The sequence below is a fragment of the Ursus arctos genome, unplaced genomic scaffold (assembly GCF_023065955.2).
Source record: "Ursus arctos isolate Adak ecotype North America unplaced genomic scaffold, UrsArc2.0 scaffold_8, whole genome shotgun sequence".
NCBI lineage: Eukaryota > Metazoa > Chordata > Mammalia > Carnivora > Ursidae > Ursus > Ursus arctos.
Window position 1 is genome coordinate 79,700,520 of NW_026623100.1, and position 21,308 is coordinate 79,721,827.

Consider the following 21,308-nt stretch of genomic DNA (forward strand, 5'->3'; position numbering starts at 1 on the left):
CCCCATCCTGCAGAAGGGTAGAAACTGAACTTAAAGCAGCAGAAAGCTATAAAGAGTATTTAACTTCTGTGTTTTTTGCTTTTTTGTTTTTTCTAATTTTGATTTTTAAATGATTCATTCTGAGATCCTGTTAGAACATAATGTAGAATTTGGTTGGAGAAAAACCAGTGTGACTTGTATGACCTGCTTCAACCACTGCAGGTGTAACTGTGGTAAGAGCACTTTCAAGTTTCCACTCAATTTACTGCACATGCACATGCCCTTGTGTAACCTGCCTCGTGAGGGTGTCCTCCGAAAGGGAGGACAGGGATAACTTAGTCCAAAGATGTTCCGTTAATTCTGCTTGTAAATGGAGCCATAGAAGGAATTGGAAAGCTGCTCCATCCGCATCATTATACCTGTCCCTTACTGTCACCTGGTGTCACTGCTGCAGAGCCTATGGATGCTTGTCCATTATGTGCCGATGTCCTGTGTTCTCCACCCCGCACAGGCTGGGTGATGGCCCATGGGTGGCCTCTCAGGGGACAGTTCTTCTGGTTCACAAGGGTAGACTTAGCCAGGTTTTCCCTGGAGCAGATGCAGTGCCTGGGGGCTATGCTCTGAGGAGTTACCAGCACAGGCCATACCAGAACAGCCCTCCCCAACAAGCCTTAGAGCAAGTATTGAGCTCCAGCCAACAACAGACTCCCAATGACTTGCTAGGTGAATTCCTCTTTGGGACTCTAGATACCTTTTCTTACAGATCTTGGGTCAAGGCTACCACTGTTCTTCCTGATAAGCCCTTAATTTTGAACGTCTGGTTCCCTTGTTTTTTCCTGAATCGGCTTTGGGATTCTCCTATGTATCTCTTAGACCGTCTTTAGTGGCCAGTTCTTCATACCAAGAGGAAGGAGATGTTCTGTTTCGTGTCCACTAGGTCCCAAAGGAGACCCTCCAGTGAAGCATTACTGAACAAAGAAGATATGCTCTGAAGTGGATTTGTATCACACACAAAGAAGGATGTGTGTGTCTGTGGCAAAGGGTGGTGGGTTGGGTGGGTATGAAATATTTTTGATATTCAGTTACAAAAGATTCAAAACCACACTGATAATGGTTTGCATATAGTCCTCATGATCTGGGCTGTGGACATCTAATCTCTCTACAAACTCTCCAATATCAGAAATTCTCACAAGTTATTTGGTTGTAAGTTAGCCCATATTTCTTTTTTTTTTTTTTAAAGATTTTATTTATTCGTTTGACAAAGATAGAGACAGTCAGCGAGAGAGGGAACACAAGCAGGGGGAGTGGGAGAGGAAGAAGCAGGCTCCCAGCGGAGGAACCTGATGTGGGACTCGATCCCAGAACGCAGGGATCACGCCCTGAGCCGAAGGCAGACGCTTAACCGCTGTGCCACCCAGGCGCCCCAGCCCATATTTCTAACGATTCAAAACTGGTTTCTAAAATTTAGGTAATTCCTTTTCATAAGAACACATTCTTCAAAATTTGGGGGAATATTTCTTTAAAAATGTCTTCTGAATTTCTAATATTAAAAAGTAGACCTATGTTAAAGGTTTATTTTTTACAAAGTATTTAGAACCTTCAGGCCTATAACCCTCAGACAAATACAAATGAATACCTATAAAAGATTTTATTTAACTCATTAATTAATGAGGGAACCAATAAGGTGTTGCAACCAGCTCAAAAGAGAATTCAACACATACACAGAGGCAATCAGGAGCGCTGAAGTGAATTTACAAACAGATGCAAAACTGGTCGAAACCCAGTTTCGCATAATCAATTGCATCACCTCACAACACAATTTGCATTTCTAGACCAATAATTTTTATTAGTGGAAAAATGGAATGAACAATTTTCTATCAAAACAGGCCATAACTGGGGCACCTAGGGGACTCAGTCGGTTAAGTGTCCGAGTTTTGATTTTGGCTCAGGTCCTGATCTCAGGATCATAGGGATCCAGCCCCGAGTCAGGCTCCATACTCAGTGGGGAGTCTGCTTCTCTCCCTCTCCCTCTCCTTCTGCCCCTCCCCCTGCTCGGTCTCAAATAAATAAATCTTAAAAAAAAAAAACAGGCTGCAACTTTCGTTCAAGTGTTCTTGAACTTCACGTATTTTCTTTTACTAATCATTATACTGACAGACTCTGTTTTACACAATTATTACTTTTTTCTCCCCCAGGAAGAGAAAAAGTCTTCTCAGGACGCACATTAATTTTAGAAGCTTAAAACTGTTTGGAAAATCAGGTGAGATAAATTTAGAAGTTGTTAAAAAGTTTGTAGAATAGTTTGACTTTAGAAGAACGTTTACTTAAAATCTTTCTTTCTAGCCATAAAAATGAATCAAAGCAAACAATTAAACATGAAAACGGGCAGTAAAGAAAGAGGAACATATTGCTAATGGGAAGAGTCATTGCATAAAGTTTGTAAAATGTGCCCTCACCTGCTGCTACTTGTAGATCAGGTGGAAGCCTCTCCCATGGGGTCGGCCCTGCGCTGCGCGGTGTTAGAAAAACGGGAGCAAGGCTTTCATTGCACTGAAGTTTATAAAGGGTCTTGCTGTGTAATTTAGCTGGTTTACACCGACTGGACAATATACCAGAATGCAGAATTTGTGCTGTTCTGGAATGGAGCCCTGTGCACTGCTCTGACACAAACATTTTATCTGCCAGCTCCTTGGATATTGAGAATTTTCTCCATATGTCTTTCCCAAGAATCACCTTGGCTTCACTACTGAGAGTTGAACGCATTTTGAAAGCCGTTTGAACCTCACAAGTCATACAAATCTGTGTGTGGATGACGCAACTTGGGAGTCTTTTTTTTTTTTTAAAGATTTTATTTATTTATTTGACAGAGACAGCCAATGAGAGAGGGAACACAAGCAGGGGGAGTGGGAGAGGAAGAAGCAGGCTCATAGCGGAGGAGCCTGATGTGGGGCTCGATCCCAGATCACCGGGATCATGCCCTGAGCCGAAGGCAGACGCTTAACGACTGCGCCACCCAGGCGCCCCACAACTTGGGAGTCTTAAGAAGAATGAGACAGAGCAGGTGTTTTGTAGTTTGGCTGAAATACGGTTTGAGAGACCACTTAAAAAATACTTTTTCCTGGATTTTATTGCAAGGGTTTTTGTTGTTACTGTTGGTCAAACAGATAACGTCAAGAAGAGAGTTGATCGAGGGGATCCATTCGAGAGCATTTAGGCCCCACGCCACACAGGAAGCCCTGCTCTCATAAACACCCATTTTCCTTGACTACGTGTGAGTCTTAGAATAATTGAACTTCAGAGTTGGGAAGGGAGTCGCCGTATAACCCATATGCCTCATTTTACTTGAGAACAAACTGAGGTTCAAAGAGTTTAAGTGGCTTGCCCCAGGCGACATGGCTCAGTGGTGGCAGACAGGGCGGGAGCCCCCACTTCCGTCACCAGGGAGGAGAAGCCTCCCGTAGCCTGCTCCTAGGGGGGCAGGGCACCCTCGCCGTCCTAAGTGAGACAGGTGACCAACAGGGGCCGATGTAAACAGGTGGTGTGTGTCCTGGGAAGTCACAACACCAGCTCTGTTGTGTGTGCTGAGCTGGGGCACTGAACAGCTCATGTCTTCTGGAAAGATAAATGAGCTTTTGGATCTGGGCTCAGGGTCCCGCTGTCACCACCCTTGGCTATAAGAATATGTTGTCACCCCTTTCTCTCCTGATGCTGCATCCTCCAGCCAGAGAGGGTCTGGCGAGGGTGGCCCGCATCGTGGCTCTCTCGGCCATCACCTTGAGTCCTCACCTCCTTGACACACTTCTGCTGGGCTTCCCAGGCTCGGCGGATGCTGGACAGAAGCAGGAGGCACAGGAAATGACTGACTTGAGCATCCCTCACCTAGGTCCCAACAGGACGGTCCGTGGGAAACTTCTGTGGTTATCAACCAGCTTCCTCTGCCAAAGGAGAAAGCAGCGTGCCCCAGTGCTTCCAGCTGTTGCCAAGGTGACTTCTGCCCCCATCCACGTGCCAGGTAAGAAACTCGGAGGACTGTGCTTACAAGGGTGCAGGGAGGGGACAAGCAGCCCAGCTGTATTTCCACAGCCCACAAAGCACAGGGGGCAAAGCCATAGGTTTTAATGTTGACATTCCTTGATTTAAAAAATAAAAACAAAACAGAACACGACCAGCATGTTTGCCAACACTGGGCCTGACGTCCCTTTGGGAATGCAGCTGAGGGGGAGCTGGGAAGCATCAGGCTGCCTTCATTGGGAGGTGGCCCACGTCACTTATAAAAGGTAAGTGCGCCCGCGCTGGTGGGCCCCCAGCACCACGCTGCAGCTGGGATTCATGAGAGGGAGCCCGGCTATAAATCAAACCGCTTTGTTTGAAGTATTAGTTTCAGTGTAGGAAATGGATCTACGTGCAGAGAGAATGAGGACGAATGGCGCTGTGGTCTAATCTGCGCGCGTCAGAGAATTGGGTTTCAAGCTGGAACAAAGTTTTTCCACTCTTTGACGAAGTGCCTTTTGCGTGGAGCTCTTTGGAGGCAGAGACCAGAGAGCGACCACTGGGGGCCTCCAGGTCACAGGGAGGATGGCTGTCAACTGGAAGAAAGCCAACCTCGAAGTAGGGTAGTAAATGCTTTCTTCGTTGTCTTCATGAGGGGACGGTCTTTCAGATGCTCCAAAGCTTGTTAGCCACAGCGGATTATATATCCAGAAGGGGAAAGGGGCATCTGTGCTTGCAAGCAGTTCTCCAGATACTTGCGTGTCACAGGGCATAATTTGTCGCGGCTGTAAAAATCAAGGTTTTCTGATTTCTGAATAGACCCAAGAAAGACCCTTAGGTCATCTTAATATGTTATGTTTCTATCCTATCTGATTGTTCAAAAATATTGCCTGCGTGCCTCCGCTTAACTGGTTTTCCGGTTCTTCCTGTTTCCGATAGCTCCTTGAGGTCACTTGAGACGGTCACAGAAGGCCGACACCAGTCACCAGAGCAGTGTTAGTGCACAGCCTCATGGGCCCCGGCGAGAAGGGCGTCAGAGCTGGAAAGCAAGGAGTTCATTCCTTTGGCTGCTGACGGTCCTGGACGCTCAGGGCTCTCAGAGCATCTCTGCCCGTAAAACATCTTGGGATGTCATTATTAGCAACCCCCCCTTTGCACCTTGCACAGTTGCTGCTCCTGGTGCTAACTCCATCACCGAAGAGGGAAAGACAGGACTACGGGCTGATCCCTGTCAGCCCCCCGGAGCTGGGTGTGAGATCAAAGATGTAGCTGGAGAACACGCAGCCAGCACTCAGAGTATCTTGAATACATTCCTTCTACTTCTTGGAACACTGATACCACTTACCATCTTCAGGGTTCATAATTATTTCTCATATGCAGACCTTGTATCCCTCAAGAGATGAAAAACTCCCGAGAGCAGGGCTCAAACCTTTGGTCCTCTTGTATTTCTTAGAATGCCTACTAGCACTTCTGTTTGGGAAATAATAGATTGTGAGTATAGTCGTCTTGAACTGAGTGTCTGTGGAGATCACAGAGGAGTGGGAGCCATTGCATATAATCAAAGCCCAGGGGTTATTCAAAGCCCTGATTTCAGCTGTGGTATTTAGTGCTCTTTCCCCTAAAGCCTCTTATCATAAATACCACTAGAAAAAACAGGGGGATTATGATATCATCTCTTTTTGCTTCTCCTACTCTCCTGCTGGTATTGAAATGATCAAGAGAGTAGAAAAGTAGCCAAAAAAAAAAAAAAAAAAATCCCACGCAGAGGGAACTCATGCAAAGAACCTAGAGAGCCACAGACGGGATCCTCTAGAATCCCTGACACAGACCAGCACCGTAGAAACCCCTGCCTATTTCTTGCGAAACTGTCAAGTCTCAAAGTGTCCAAATAACAGAGGCTTCTCTTTGGTTTGGTGATCGCTTTCCCAGTCAGGGCAAGCTCATTTTGATATATTTGCATATGTTTTCACCTTACGGTTTCGGGTTGACTTTGAAGTTTATTCTTTCAAGGACAGAAGGGAATTCCTAAGAGTTCACTGACAGTAAAGTTCATGACAAAGAATTTCGTCTGCATACCAATGCTGTAGACTTGGCTATTCTCAGATATTTTTATACTCTCTGTTTTAAAAGAAAGTCTTTTCATTGAATATAAACGTTCTGCTTCTAATAAAATTCTGAAGCATTATGTGCATCTATTAAAGGGTGATATGGCCTGAAACGATGGAGAGATGATCAGAACTTTCTAGATAATTGTTGGCAGGGAGAACTACGCCCCCATATTACCTGTGAGTGGCGCTCTCTGGATTCCAGCCAAGACAAAGACCAGGCTGTACCAATCCTGGAGGGGGATTGAGGCTGAGTTGGGTAAAGGGAAAACTAGAAAGTTCCTGGAAGTGCTCATTTGTCACTTGAACCGCCATTTATGGTGGGTATTACACTGGGTGTTGAGAATATACGACAACGGAGGACATTGCAGTCTGTGCCCTCCAGGAGCTTGGGGTCTCTTGGGAGGGAGGACTGTTGTAATAGACATGTCTGGGGCTACAGAGAGGATCCCCCCAGAGGGACAAGGCAGAGGAGAGGGGCCCCGCTCCAGCCAACCGAGGGGCGCTGGAGGAAGGGAAGGGTGTGTGGCAACAAGAGACCTGATTCACCTTTGAGTGATGTGCCCTGTACCCGCAGAAGTGGGAAAGGCGTTTCAGCTATGTGGATGGATACCAGGATTTCAAAGGCCAGTATTTGGGTAAGGTGCCTTTTCAAAACACAAATATGATACAAAATCAAGCCCTCTTTAATCTTAAATCTTGATGATCGGTGCATGAGGGAGGCACTGGGCCGAACTGCTCAAGCGTTGCCTCTGGCGATGTTCTTCATGTTCTCATCAACCCGCACTGTCGCCTGGCACAGGGCTCAGTCTGTGTTTGTGGAAGAATCAATGAACCTCTCAAATTTTTATTTCCTTCATCTCCTTCTTTTAACACTGAGAAATTAGTAGTAGAAGAAAATGTAACTGTATCTTGTAATTATGGCTATCTTGGAGATAAGGATGAGATCTTTCGTTTCTAAGAAACTTTACTCTGCATTATCATAGCCTGCTTTTCTCCACTTCAATCAGTAGGCTTCTTCTAAGGTGACCTATAATTTAGCTAAGCGATCTACAGTCTCCCTGGCCCAGTGGAAGAAGCCAGTGGTTTTTATTTTTGAGAGTGAGAATTTTAAAATGCGAGAAGTCCGTAAGCTGTGGGTTCCCTTTGTGCCAAACTCAGAGGTAGAGCACAGGTTTCTGGCTTTTCAGTTTTCTTACCTTCCCACACAAAGAAACGACAAACAGGGAATTAGGACTGAAAGGCTCAAGCGCCACAGGAACACCACACACCTTGGGCTAAGTCTCCCTCAGCAGGGAACCAAAGAGGGCATTTGCTTTTCAAAAGGCCTGAGCTGAGCCCCCAAATCTGACAGATAATCACAGCTACACTTCTGTACCTCCAACCATGTGCTAATCACTCACTCAGTGTTCCGCAAGCATTAACTCATTCAGTCCTCACAACAGACTCAGGAGGAGGGAACTGTGATCATCTTCATCTTACAGATGGGGAAGCTGAGTCACGAGGAGGTTAAGAATTTGCTCAGCGTTACCAGCTGGTAAATGCCAGAGCTGGAGTCCTGGCAGGCAGGCTGCGGCTAACGTGCCGACCACCCCGCCTCTGCTCTGAAGAAGGCAAAATGCTGTCCGATGGAGGAGACGAGCACAAAATGATGCTCATACGCTTTGTGGTTAAAAACAACAGAGACATAGAGGACACTATGTTTCCAGTAATGTTGTTGTAAGACAATAGCAATTAGAACGGTTGTGACTTTTCTGTTTTTCAAGTGACTGAGATGTAAGTTTTGAGATCTAGAATTTTATGAGCATTTTCCAAAGATAAGAATCTTTAAGAACTAAGCATGAAACGAGAACCATGGACAGTGGGCACACATTCCCTTCCTATTGATTAAAAGAGATCTTATTTATAGTTTGGATAGTTCTTACATGCGTATGAGACAACATTGAAAAGGACGAAGAGAATACAGTGAAAAGTGAGCCTCTCCTTCAGTTCTGATTTGTAGTCGCTGAACTCCGTCCCTCAGAGGCGAGCAGAATTAGGTGATTCTTCTGCAACCTTCTGGAGACAGGCTGTGCGCATGTAAGCTGATGTATCTATATACAGAATTTGGGGTGGGGGGTGGTAACTTACTATGTCTAAAGAGCTCAGCACTTTGCTTTACTTAAGATTTTATGCTGGAGTTCAGTATGAGCTTGGTCCATAGTAGTATACTGAGTCTTGTCAAACTAGTCGTTAGAGTTGCTTGTAGTTGCTTTTTATATTGCCTATGAAAGCAATTGATTTCTATCTACAAAATTTGCATCTAGCCATCGTTCTAAATTATCTTATTGTTTGTGATAGTTTTTCAACGATTCCTTGTAGTTTTTCAATGATTCCTTGTATTTTCCAAGTTAGAGGTCACATAAACTGAATTCCTTTTTCTAATTTTCATACTTCATGTATATTTCTCTTATCCAGTTGGATGGACTAGTACCATTAGAACAAGGGCAATAGTTGTGACAATGGGCATTCCTATCTTTTTCTTGACTGAATTGGAAGCTACTAGTTTATCTCTATGAAACATGATGTTAATTTTAGAGTTGATGCACACGCACAAATTAAATCTACATACACACATACTTAATTGACATTCTTTTTATAGATGTTATGTTTTTATATATTGATGAATCATCTATCTTTTCCTATATTTCAGAATATTTATTAAAAATGGATGTTAACTCATATAAAATGCCCCTTAATCATACGGAGATGATCATTCGATTTTTTTCTTTTGGTATGTCCAATGATGATTTATGGGGTTTTTTTAGTTAAAAAAATTTTAATTCCAGTGTAGTTAACATACAGTGTTATGTTAGTTTCAGGTGTACAATATAGTGATTCAAAAATTCTACACATGACTCAGTGCTCGTCACCACAGTGTATTTTTTAATCCCCTTCACCTATTTCACCCATCCCCCCACCCAACTTCCCTCTGGTAACGATCTGTGTGTTCTCTGTAGTTGGTCTCTTTTTTTCTTTGTTCTTTGTTTTGTTTCTTAAGCTCCTCATATGAGTGAAATCATATAGATTTTCCTTTCTCTGACTTACCTCACTTAGCATTATACCCTCTAGGTCCATCCATGTTGTTGCAAATGGCAAGATTTCATTCTTTTTTATGGCCAAGTACTATTCCATATCTATATCTATCTATATATCTATATCTCTCACATCTTCTTTATGCATCTATCAATGTACACTTCGGTTGCTCCCATAATTTGGCTATTGTAAATAATGCTGCAATAAACATAGGGGTGCATATATCTTTTTGAATTAGTATTTTTTTATTCTTTGGGTAAATACCCAGTAGCAGAAATACTGGATTATGTGGTCTATTTTTAATTTTTTGAGGAACCTCCATACTGTTTTCCACAGTGGCTACACCAGTTGGCATTCCTACCAACAGTGCATGAGGGTTCTTTTTTCTCCACATCCTCTCCAACACTTGCTGTTTCTTGTGTTTTTGATTTTAGTCATTCTGACAGGTGTGAGGTAGTATCTCATTGTGGTTTTGATTTGCGTTTCCTTGATGATTACTAATGTTGAACATCTTTTCATGTGTCTGTTGGCCATCTGTTGGTCTTCTTTAGAGAAATGTCTGTTCATGTCTTCTGCCCATTTTTAAATTGGATTTCTTGGGGTTTTGTTGATGTTGAGTTGTATAAGCTCTTTGTATTTGGCTACCAACCTTTTATCAGATATGTCATTTACAAATATCTTCTCCCATTCGCTAGGTTGCCTTTTAGTTTTGTTGATTGTTTCCTTCACTGTTCAGAAGCCTTTTATTTTGATGTAGTCCTAGTAGTTTATTTTTGCTTTTGTTTCCCTTGCCTCAGGAGTCATATCTAGAAAAATGTTGTTATGGCCAATGTCAGAAAAATTACTGCCTGTTCTCTCTTCTAGGATTTTTATGGTTTCAAGTCTCAGATTTAGGTTTTTAATTCATTCTGAGTTTATTTTTGTGTACGGTGTAAGACAGTGGTTCCATTTCATTCTTTTGCATGTGGCTACCCAGTTTTCCACCCCATTTGCTGAAGAGACTGTCTTTTCTTCATTGCATATTCATGCCTTCTTTGTCAAAGATTAACCATATAATTGTGGGCATTTTCTAGGCTGTTTATTCTGTCCCATTGAGCTATGTGTCTATTTTTATGCGAACCCATACTGTTTTGATTACTATAGGCTTGTAGTATGTATTAGTATCTGGGATTGTGATACCTCCAGTTTTATTCTTCTTTTCTCAAGACCGTTTTGGCTACTTGGGGTATTTTGTGGTTTCACACGGATTTTAGGATTATTTGTTCTAGTTCTGTGAAACATGCTATTGGTATTTTAACAGGGATTGCATTAAATCTGAAGATTGTTCTAGGTAGTATGGACATTTAGACAATATTTGTTTTTTTAATACATGAACATAGAATATCTTTCCATTTGTTTGTGTCATCTTCAATTTCTTTCATCAATGTTTTATAATTTTCAGAGTACAGGTCTTTCACCTCTTTGGTTCAATTTTTTTTTAAATGATTTATTTATTTTATTTTAGAGGGGGGTGGAGGGAAAGAGGGAGATAATCTCCAAGCAGACTCCCATGAAGTCCAACGCAGGCTTGATCCCACAACCCATGAGATCATGACCTGAGCCGAAACCAAGAGTTGGACACTTCATGATTGAGCCACCCAGGGACCCTGGTTCAGTTTATTCTTAAGTAGTTAATTGTTTTTGGTGCAGTTGTAAATGGGATTATTTTCTTAATTTCTCCTTCTGCTTCTTCATTATTAGTGTACAGAAATGCAATGGATTTCTGTATATTGATTTTGTATCCTGCGACCTTATTGAATTCGTTTATCAGTTTTAGTAATTTTTGGTGGAGTCTTTAGGGTTTTCTATATATAGTATCGTGTCATCTACAAATAATGAGTTTTTCTTCATCGTTACCAATTTGGATACCTTTTATTTCTTTTTCTTGTCTGATTGCTGTGGCGAGGACTTCCAGTACTACGTTGAATGAAAGTGGTGACAGTGGCCATCCTTGTCTTCTTCCCAATCTTTGGTTAAAAGCTCTCAGTTTTTCACCGTTGAGTATAATGTTACCTGTGGGTTTTTCATAGATGGACTTTATTATGTTGAGGTATGTTCCCTCTAAACCTACTTTATTGAGGGATTTTGTCATGAATTGATGTTGTACTTTGTCAGATGCTTTTCCTGCACTATTGAAATGATCATATGGTTGATGTGATGTATCATGTTGATTGATAAGTGAATATTGAACCACTCTCGCATCCCAGGAATAAATCCCACTTGATTGTGGTGAATGATTTTTTTAAATATATTGTTGGATTTGGTTTGTTAACATTTTGTTGAGGATATTACATCTATGTTCATCAGAGATATTGGCCTGTAGTTCTCTCTCTTTCTTCTTTTTTTCGTAGTGTCTTTATCTGGCTTTTGTATCTGGGTCATGTTGGCCTCATGGAATGAATTTGGAAACTTTCCTTCCTTTTCTATTTTTTGGAATAGTTTGAGAAGAATAGGTATTAAGTCTTCTATAATATTTGGTAGAATTCCCCTGTGAAGCCATCTGGTCCTGGACTTTTGTTTGCTGGGAGTTTTTTGATTACCGATTCAATTTCATTCCTAGTAATCAGTCTGTTCAATTTCCTTTTCTCCTGAATCAGGTTTAGGAGGTTATATGTTTCTAGGAATTTATCCATTTCTTCTAAAGTTGTCCAGTTTGTTGGCATATAATTTTTCGAAATGGTCTCTTATAATCCTTTGTATTTCTATGGCGTTGGTTGTTATACCTCCTCTCTCAATTCTATTTTTGTTTGAGTCTTCTCTCTCTCTCTCTTTTTCTCTTCGGCTAAAGGTTTTTAGTCTGAGTCTGGCTAAAGGTTTATCAATTTTTTTGATCTTTTCAGAGAAACAGCTCTGGGTTTCATTGATGTGTTCTATTGTTGCTTTTTTTTTTTTTTTTTTTAGTTTCTGTTTCATTTATTTCTACTCTAATCTTTATTATTTCCTTCCTTCTACTGGTTTGGGGTTTTGTTTGTTCTTCTTTTTCTAGCTCCTTTTGGTGTAAAGTCAGGTTGTTTATTTGAGATTTTTCTTGCTTCTTGAGCTAGGTCTGTACTGCTATAAACTTCCCTCTTAGAATAGCTTTCGCTGCATCCCAAGGATTTTGGACCATTGTGTTTTCATTTTCATTTGTCTCTATGTCTTTTTTGATTTTCTCTTTGATTTCTTGATCCATTCATTATTTAATAGCATATTATTTAACCTCCACATATTTGTGTTCTTTCTAGATTTTTTTTCACAGCTTTGTGGTGGGAAAAGATGCATGGTATGACTTCAATCTTTTTGAATTTGTTGAGACTTGTTTTGTAGCCTAAAATGTGATCTAATCTGGAGAATGTTCCATGTGCACTTGAAATGAATGTGTATTTTGCTGTTTTAGGATGGAATGCTCTGAATATATCTGTTAGATCCATCTTGTCCAATGTGTAATTCAAAGACACGGTTTCCTTGTTGATTTTCTGTTTGGATGATCTATCCATTGATGTAAGTGTGGTGGTAAAATCCCCTACTATTATTGTATTATTTCCTTTATGTTTATTATTGGCTACTTTATGTATTTGGGTGCTCCCATATTGGATACATAAATATTTACAGTCGTTATATCTTCTTTTTGATTGTTACCTTTATGATTATATAGTGGCATTCTTTGTCTCTTATTACAGTCTTTGTCTTAAAGTCTATTTTGTCCAATGTAGGTACTGCTGCATCAGCTTCCTTTTAACCTCCATTTGCGTGATAAATGCTTTTCCATCCCTTCACTTTCAATCTGCATGTATCTTTAGGTCTGAAGTGAATCTCCTGTAGGCAGCATGTAGATAGGTCTTGCCTTTTATCCATTCCCTGTCACCCTATGTCTTTTGATTGGAGTGTTTAGCTCATTTACATTCAAAGTAATTATTGTTAGGTATATACTTATTGCCATTTTGTTACTCGTTCTATGGTTGTTTTTATAGTTCTTCTCTGTTCCTTTCCTCTCTTGCTTTCTTCTCTCACAGTTTGCTGGCTTTCTTTGGTGATATACTTGGATTCCTTTCTCTTTATTTTTTTGCATATCTGTTATGGGTTTTTGATTTGTGGCTACCATTCCGTTTATATATAATATCTTATGCATATAGCAGTCTATATTAAGTTGATGGTTGCTTAAGTTTGAACCCATTCTTTACTCCTATCCCTCCCCACATTTTAAAAAAAGATTTTATTTATTTATTTGACAGAAAGAGAGAGGGAGAGAGAGAGAGAACAAGCAGGGGGAGCAGCAGAGGGAGAGGGAGAAGTAGGCTCTCCACTGAGCAAGGAGCCCAATGTGGGTCTTGATCCCAGGACTCTGGGATCATGACCTAAGCCGAAGTCAAATGCTTAACCAACGGAGCCACCCAGATGCCCCTCCCTTCCCATATTTTAGTATATGGTGTCATACTTTACATCCTTTTCTTTTGTGAATCCCTTGACATATTTTTATAGATATACTTAATTTTACTGCTTTTGTGTTTTCTACTTTTCTTACTCCTGCTTATGGTTTTTCCTTTCTGTTCGAAGAGTCCCCTTTAACATTTCTTATAAGGCTGTTTGGTGGTGATAAATTCCTTTAATTTTTGTTTGTCTGGGAAACTTTATCTCTCCTTCTCTTCTGAATGATAGACTTGCTTCATAGAGTATTCTTGGTTGCCCATTTTATTCTTTTAGCACTCGAATATACCATGCCACTCTCTTCTGGCCTGCAAAGTTTCTACTGAAAAATCAGCTGATAGTCTTTTGGGGTTTCCCTTGTATGTAACTGTTTTCTTTTCTTTTGCTGCTTTTAAAATTTTCTCTTTATCATTACTTTTTGCCATTTTAATTATTATGTGTCTTGGTGTAGACCTCATTTTGAGTTTGCTGGGTACTCTTTTTGCCTACTGGATCTGGATTTCGGTTTCCTTCCCCAGATTTGGAAATTTTTCAGCTATTATTTCTTCAAATAAATTGTTTTGCCCCGCTTTCTCCCTCTTCTCTTTCTGGGATCCCTATAATGTGAAAGTTATTATGCTTGATGGTGTTGCTGAGGTCCCTTAATCTATTTTTTTTTTTTATTCTTTCTTTCCCCTGTCTTCTATTCTGCTTGGTTGCTTTCATTATTCTGTCATCAAGGTCACTGATCAATTCTTCTGCTCTCTCTTGTCCACTATTTATTTCATCTAGTGTATTTTTAATTTCAGTTATTAAGTTCCTCATCTCTGATTGGTTCCTTTTTATGTTTTCTGTCTCTTTGTTGAGGGTCTCCCTGAGGTCCCCCACTCTTTTCTTAGTCCACTGAGTATCTTTATGACCATTACTTTAAATTCTCTATCAGGTATATTATTTATTTCTGTTTCATTTTCTTGTGCTATGATCTCGTCCTGTTCTTGCAGGACATGTTTCTCTGTCTCCTCCTTTTGTCTAATTCTCTGTTGTTTCTATGTGTTAGGAAAGTCAGTTATGTCTCCTGCTCTCAAAAGTAGTGGCCTTGGGGCGCCTGAGTGGTTCACTTGGTTAAGCGTCTGCCTTCAGCTCAGGTCGTGATCTAAGGGCCCTGGGATTGAGCCCCATGTTGGGCTCCCTGCTCAACCGAGAGTCTCCTTCTTCCTCTCCCTGCTCTTGTGTCCTAGCTCACTCCCTCTCTCTCTCCCTCTCAAATAAATATATTTAATTTAATGTAAAAGGTAGTGGCCTTATGAAGAAGAGGTTCTGTAGTGCCCTGCAGCTCAACATCCCTTGTTCACCAGAATCTGGTGCTTCAGGGGTATCCCCTATGTATGTTGTGTTTGCCCTACTGTTGTGGCTGAGCTGCATTTGCCTTCGGTCCAGTTGTCTGCAATGGTTCCCTTTGCCTACTGTGGGCCTGGCTTGGTCCATGTGTTGTTAGTGGGCTACTCTGTGGTGTCTTTGCATTTGAGTAGAGTTAGGGCAGTTATTTGCCAGAGATATAGTATCACCAAGCTGCAGAGTGCTTTCCCTGTGTTGTCCCCCGAGAAGCTTTAGTTGGTGGTCAGGCCCAGCAATGAGACCTGATGTCTGCCCTTCACCACTGTTAGACTTGCAGTTGGACTGGTGTGTGTGGTTACCTTCCCCTCTCTCCGGGGCACACTTTGGAGTGGTGCTGGCCCCTGTTGGGGCTGCTTTACACTGCTAGTTTGTGGCACTGCTTTAGATGGACTCTGGCCAAGGGCACATTGAGGGGGCTAATCCACAGGAGAATGCAGGGACAGGGTGCACAGTGTCAGCAAGGTTCATGCTGATCCACTGTGGGAGGTGGCCTACAGCAGCCTGAGAAAATACCTGCTTAGGCTGGCCAAGTTGGGAGGGGCAGATCTACAGAAGCTCACGGGGGTGGGCGGTGTTGTTAGCAAGCTAGGTGGAGAGCTGGTTCCTGCAAGCGTCCATGTATCTAGGCTGGGGGTATCTCAGCAGGTGTCCATGGATCTAGGCTCCTGTGTCACAGCAGGAGCTGTGGGAACTCATTTTCCTCTTGCTCTCTAGCTTCCTAGAGCCAAGCTCGCTGAATTTTAAAGTTCCAGGTATTAAGCACCACTGATTGTAAGAACTCATGTAGCCAGGCCCCTCTAGTTTTCAAAGCCATGTCTTATAGGGATTTGTCTTCCCTGTGTGTGTCAGCTATGTCTGGGGGGCTTCCTGTGGGGATCTGCACGTCTCCCCTCTCTGCACCACCATGTTCCTCCCTCTACAAACAGTCCTATGGGTCTGTTTGGCTCTGAGCGGTGTTTCCACCCTTCCTACCCCCTTTAACATGGCCTCTTCTCTACATTTACCTGTGGAGAGTCTGTTCGGCCAGTCTTCCAGTTGTTTGCTAGGTTCTTTACACTAATGTGGCTGTTATCTAGTTGTATCCATGGGAGGAGGTGAGCCTAGGATCCTCCTACTCTGTCATCTTCCCCAGAAGTTCCTCAATGATGATTTACATTAGTCATCTCAATAAATCTAATCCATTCTTACATTTTGAGGTTAATGTGACTTGGTTGTTATATATTATTCTTTTAATATTTTCTTAAGGATTTTGCATTGATATTCATAAATTATGTTTTCTTTATTCATGTAATCTTTGTTGTTATTATGAATCTATGTTATAGGAGTTTAAAGCAAAGGATTGAGAGTCTTCTTTATTTTTCCCTGATCTAGAATAGTTTGAAACAAGAGGGAAGTTGTCTGTATCTTAAAGGATTGATAGAATTCTCTTGTCAAATCATCTGAAGTCACTGCTTTTGGAGAGCTGTCAACACTAACAATTTTTTGTATTTCCTCTAGAATAATTGATCTACTTTGAATTTTCATTTTTTATATAAGTTTTGGCAATTTATATTTTACAGAAAATAATCTCTTCAGATTTTTAGAGTCACATCAAGTTGAGAAAAGTGGTGTCTTAGGATTCCTAAAGTTTCTCCCCTTGTAATTTCTTAGATTGTTTATTTGTGGTTTCTTATTAAAATTAAGCTAGGTAATAGTTGATGTATGTATGTCTGTATGTATGTACTTAAATTCTTGGACTTATCATTACTATCATTTTCACTTTTCTAGTTATTTTCACATTTTATGCTTACCAATTCCTCCCATTATTCTTGGCTTTATTTTCTTATCTATTTTCTATCATTTTTCATTGAATGATCTACTCATGTATTTTTAATTTTTTCTGGTTCTAATATACAGTAAGACTATGCATTTTCCCCTGAGCCCTGCTTTAGATGTAAGCCATAGATTCTTCAATGCATCTTTTTAATTATTGCTGTTTTCTAGTTATAGCAAAATTTGGGTTTTGATTTCTTCTTTGACTATGAATTGAGTCTTTAAGTTTCTAAGTGGTAGAGACTTGTTTGTTAGTTTTTTGTGTTTTGGTTTCATTATTAATTTCTTTGTTCATTGTGATCAAGGCATTTTGTCCTATTATTTCTACTTTTGGGAATTACTTGAGGTTATCTTTGTGTCCTGATATTTTGATGTGTGTATATTTCTTTCAATATTTTCCAAGATTTGTATTTTTGTTCTAGTGTTCCTTTATAGAATATACTTACTCCTCTCTTTTCTCAATATTCCTATCGCCTCTGTCAGTTTTTTCTGAGACATGTCTTTCGATTCTGCAGAATAAAATCTTTTATTTCTGGAAAGTTTTCTTAACATATCTACCTAAATATATGTATTTAACCCTGTTTTACTTTGGACATACCAGTTAGCCATATGTTGGATCTCTTGGTTTGTCTTTATTATCTTTCATTTCTTTCTAGTCCTTGCTAATTCTTTGCTTATTTTCATTTTATTTTGATTGTTTCTCAGCCTTGATTGTTATGTCTTTTGGTGGGTTTTCAGCATGTTCTTTACTCCTCAGAGCTTGTCCAGCTATTTGCAAAGTAACACAATGAAAGGCAGGGCCATGGACACGTTAGCAGGAATTCTTCATAGGACACAGAGACTTGTGTTTAAGAGCATTTTTCCCAGATTTTACTTTCAAAGTCATCCAAAATGTACAGAGGCAACTTGGCCCATAATGCCCAGGTTCTCTTCTGCTTCTTACCTCACCGACAGACTGCTTGCTGAATATATGGCAGGTCTGATGGATTTTCCATCTAGCCCATCATATCCTGTTTTCCTTGTACCAAACTCAGGTGACAGGAGCTGCCCACCACCCACCTCTGCCAGCTGTCCTCAGCAACAGAGGTGGGCGTGCCCCTTAGACTATGCCATTTCCTTTGGGACTTTTACCCTCTCAGCCTTGTATAAATTTCTGCAACCATGGTATCCCTTCTCCTGCTTGACTGTCAGTCACCACATTTCCTTCCTGATTCTTACATACTTTGCTCTGGGATTACCTTTGGGTTTTGTTGAAATTTGCAGGTTGACTTGGTAAGCAAGTTGAAATTCCTTTTGTACTCTTCTATATTAAAACTGGAGGTCTCCAGCATGTTTTTAAAATATTCATATTTTAAGTATAGAGAAATTCAAATTTGGAAAAGGATTTCGTGCTGCAACATCTGTAGTATTTTAGTACTCTCTCACGGCATATACTTTTTCACAATTAGAGAATTTTTGTTAAACACAGAATTTTATATGGCTTACAAATTTAACTTGATTATCAAATAAAATTTTTTGATATGAAAAAATGATGTGGTTTATATTTTATTTTCTATATAAACACAATTTTGGTAGAGTTTACATGAAACTCTCTCTAAAATTTTTAATTTCTAAGAAAATTGGTGTCACACACCTGCTAAAATCCTTAAAATGCTTAATGTTGCAAAATATATACACTCATGGAAATATAATAATTTTTCTTTGCGTGATTCAAATATTAAGGGCCATTTTCATCTCTCTTTTTTACCATCAGGTGGTGCTAAATATGTCATATTCTTAATGATAAAATTTTCAGGAATGTTCTCTATGTATAGTTAATAAAGGTAGGATCTTTGGGTAGACTGAGGTGATTATTACATCAAAATTAAAAATAGCATGATGAGAAAGTACAACGGTTTAATATATAAACTACAGAGATATATTAAATATCAACAACATTTTTACTGTTTTAATATGAATGGCGTCATACGCCAAAGGGAATCTGTGGTGTTTTGTGAAGAACCGCTTGGGAGCACCTTGTCCCATAGTTAACATGGGAGGTGTATAACCCTTTTTTCAATATCATTTTACTGCTTTGTTCTTCGCTGAGTTAAACTTTGCTTAGTCTGTTCACCTACCATCAGATACCAGTGTATGTGATTTCTCCCCATCATATGTCGGGGTTGATTTGGGTTGACTGCAACAATTTCCACCCTTGGGTGAAACACGGTTTCTGTAATTTGCTTTCGTGGAGACTGTGGTTGAGGAGCTTCACCTAACTGCAGCCTCAACAGTATTTTCTCTTGCGTTCACACTTCTGCTCATTAGGCAGGTAGAAATGTAATAGACCTTCCAAAGGGGAGCAGCTGACTCTTAGTGGCTCTGGATTGAATTTCAGCGGCAGGAATAGTTTTCATCCAGCAACAACGTTAATTGTTAAATTTCTTCACAAAAGAGGGAGAAAAAGAGAGGTCGTAGGTGACTGATTTACAAATCCCTGGGGAGCGTTTGCAGGTATTCAATGTTGTATTCTTTTAACAGATTTTCTCCTTAGCAAATAAATGTTTCCTTCTAATGTTTTGAAACTATAGTATAGCTATGAATACAAATATTTGGAGACACTCTTTTATCTCATTTTTAGAGAAGTGTCTTTTAAATTGTTAAGGGTTTTTTTAGCTTCATCGTTTAACCGTTATCATGCTGGGCAGTGGGAAGCTGAGCCTGTCAGGTATAGTGCAGGAGGTGGTTACCTGAGCCAGGCGAGAGCCAGCTTAGGGGAGAGCCTAGGCATGAAAAGGGGGTGGTCAGTCTTGCCTCTTACACATAGGTGGCTCTTAACAGAAAGGATGGTGAGGAGACTTGGAAAAGGGTTCCTTTTCCATCTCAGTTTTCATGTGCTCTCGTGGTCTTTCCTGGCTCTGGCACAGCCTCTGTGCCTCTTGTCTTCTTCCTTCCTCTTCTAGTCCCCTTGGTGCTTGGTCTCAACCCAGGGTGCCCTGCACCCTCCTAAGGGCCAGGCCCATCACCCTATGATGGCCTCTTGCGGATAAGCTCATAATGTGGAGGCCAGAGAGGCCCTGCAGCTGCTCAGGCTTGGGATGGGAGTAGGGGAGGAGAAGAAGGAAGGAGGGGAAGCCGGAAGAGAGACTCGCTTCGCCTCTCCCTGCAGTGACTGCCCCTGCCCCCTCCCGCATTCCTGTGAAGGCTAGGCAGGAAGCACAGTCAGAGGGCTGAGCCATCCTGTCGGGTAACTGGGGAGACTGGGCACCTGTGGCTTGCACGATGAGGATTTTGTTCCCGGCCAGAGTGCTGAGCCGTCATGGTGGGGAGATGTTCTGGGCAGAGTGGCTTCCTTCAAATCAGGCTTGGCCAGCTGCCCTCCTCTGGAGCAAATGGCCCCCTCACCTGTACGCTTTCACGAAGAGCTTTTCCAACATGAGGATTGCTGGGCTGTTCCCCTGACCGGGGCTTATCACAAAGCTCAAGAGCATCTGAACGGATTCCAAGCCCGGCCATTTCCCAAAGGACTGTTGGGCACATGCAGGCGACTGTGTGACACACATGCATAGACCACTGTTCAAGCCCCCGCAGGACTTGAACTCATGACCCTGAGATCAAGGCCTGAGCTGAGATCAAGAGTCAGATGCCTAACCAACTGAGCCACCCAAGTGCCCCATAGATCACTATCCAAATAAAGCACAGGCCAAGAATTTAACCACTTCTTACTGGGGACATTTCATTCATTAACAAATATTTTAGTTATACCAACTTCTCTGGAGCTTTTCTGCAGGCTTGGGGTTTTTTGTTTGTTTGTTTTTTGTTTTTTTGCATCCGTCTCTGTTTTGGAGATTACATTTTAAGCAGGGAACAGAGGGACAGGTAGGACTCCAATTTTATGTGGTGATTGGTGGCTGGAAACTAAACACAGATGAGGGAGGGGGTGGCCGGCGAGAACTCCGCTTGCTGGCAGAGGATGGCTCTGGCGGTCAGTGAGGCAGGGGACTTGCAAGAAGGGACAGAGAGAGCATACCTGCACAGGCTGGGGTGAGGTTACAGGCAGACCAGACTCGGAAATTCACAGGGAGATACTGGGAGCTGGTGTGGGGTTATCTGGAGAGGATTCGTGGACTGTCAGGGTGGCTTCAGTGTGAGACTTTAGCTGTGGGTGGGAGGAGGAAGTGGGGCACCCGGGCTGGGAAGGAGTCCGCTGGAGGAGCAGGGAGGACTCAGCGGGGGTGGGGGCTGGGAGGGAGGACTCAGAAGTGCCCACCACCCCCAACGTTTGGTTCCTCAGAGACCAGGCATGCCATCAGCAGTTTGGGAGTGGGTCATGGTGGGAAGATGGTGCAGCCCTTGGGACGGGTCCTCCGTAGAACTTGGAATGGACTAAACTTTCCTTCAGGCAATTCCGTTTCCCCTCTGAACCCCAGTCATCTGTCACGGGGTCTTAGTCTGCTCAGGCTGCCATTACAGTCGACCACAGGCTGGGCAGCTTAAACACCAGACATTCATTTTCTCATGGCTCTGGGTGGGAAGTCCAAGATTAAGATG

The 21,308-nt window shown here is 41.7% G+C and overlaps 1 long non-coding RNA gene across 7 annotated transcripts in view; it reads left to right on the top strand.

Annotated features, from left to right (window-relative positions):
- The window catches only part of LOC113269479 (uncharacterized), a 235,573-nt gene that overhangs the window by 156,963 nt on the left and 57,302 nt on the right, over positions 1–21,308 (top strand). For 6 of the 7 annotated variants that reach the window (XR_008958128.1, XR_008958130.1, XR_008958132.1 and 3 more), the window contains 2 exons: positions 2,175–2,239; positions 3,863–3,991. This is a non-coding gene — a long non-coding RNA (uncharacterized LOC113269479). Of the gene's footprint in view, positions 1–2,174; positions 2,240–3,796; positions 3,992–21,308 lie in introns of all 7 variants that reach the window. The other variant, XR_008958134.1, reaches the window with a different exon arrangement.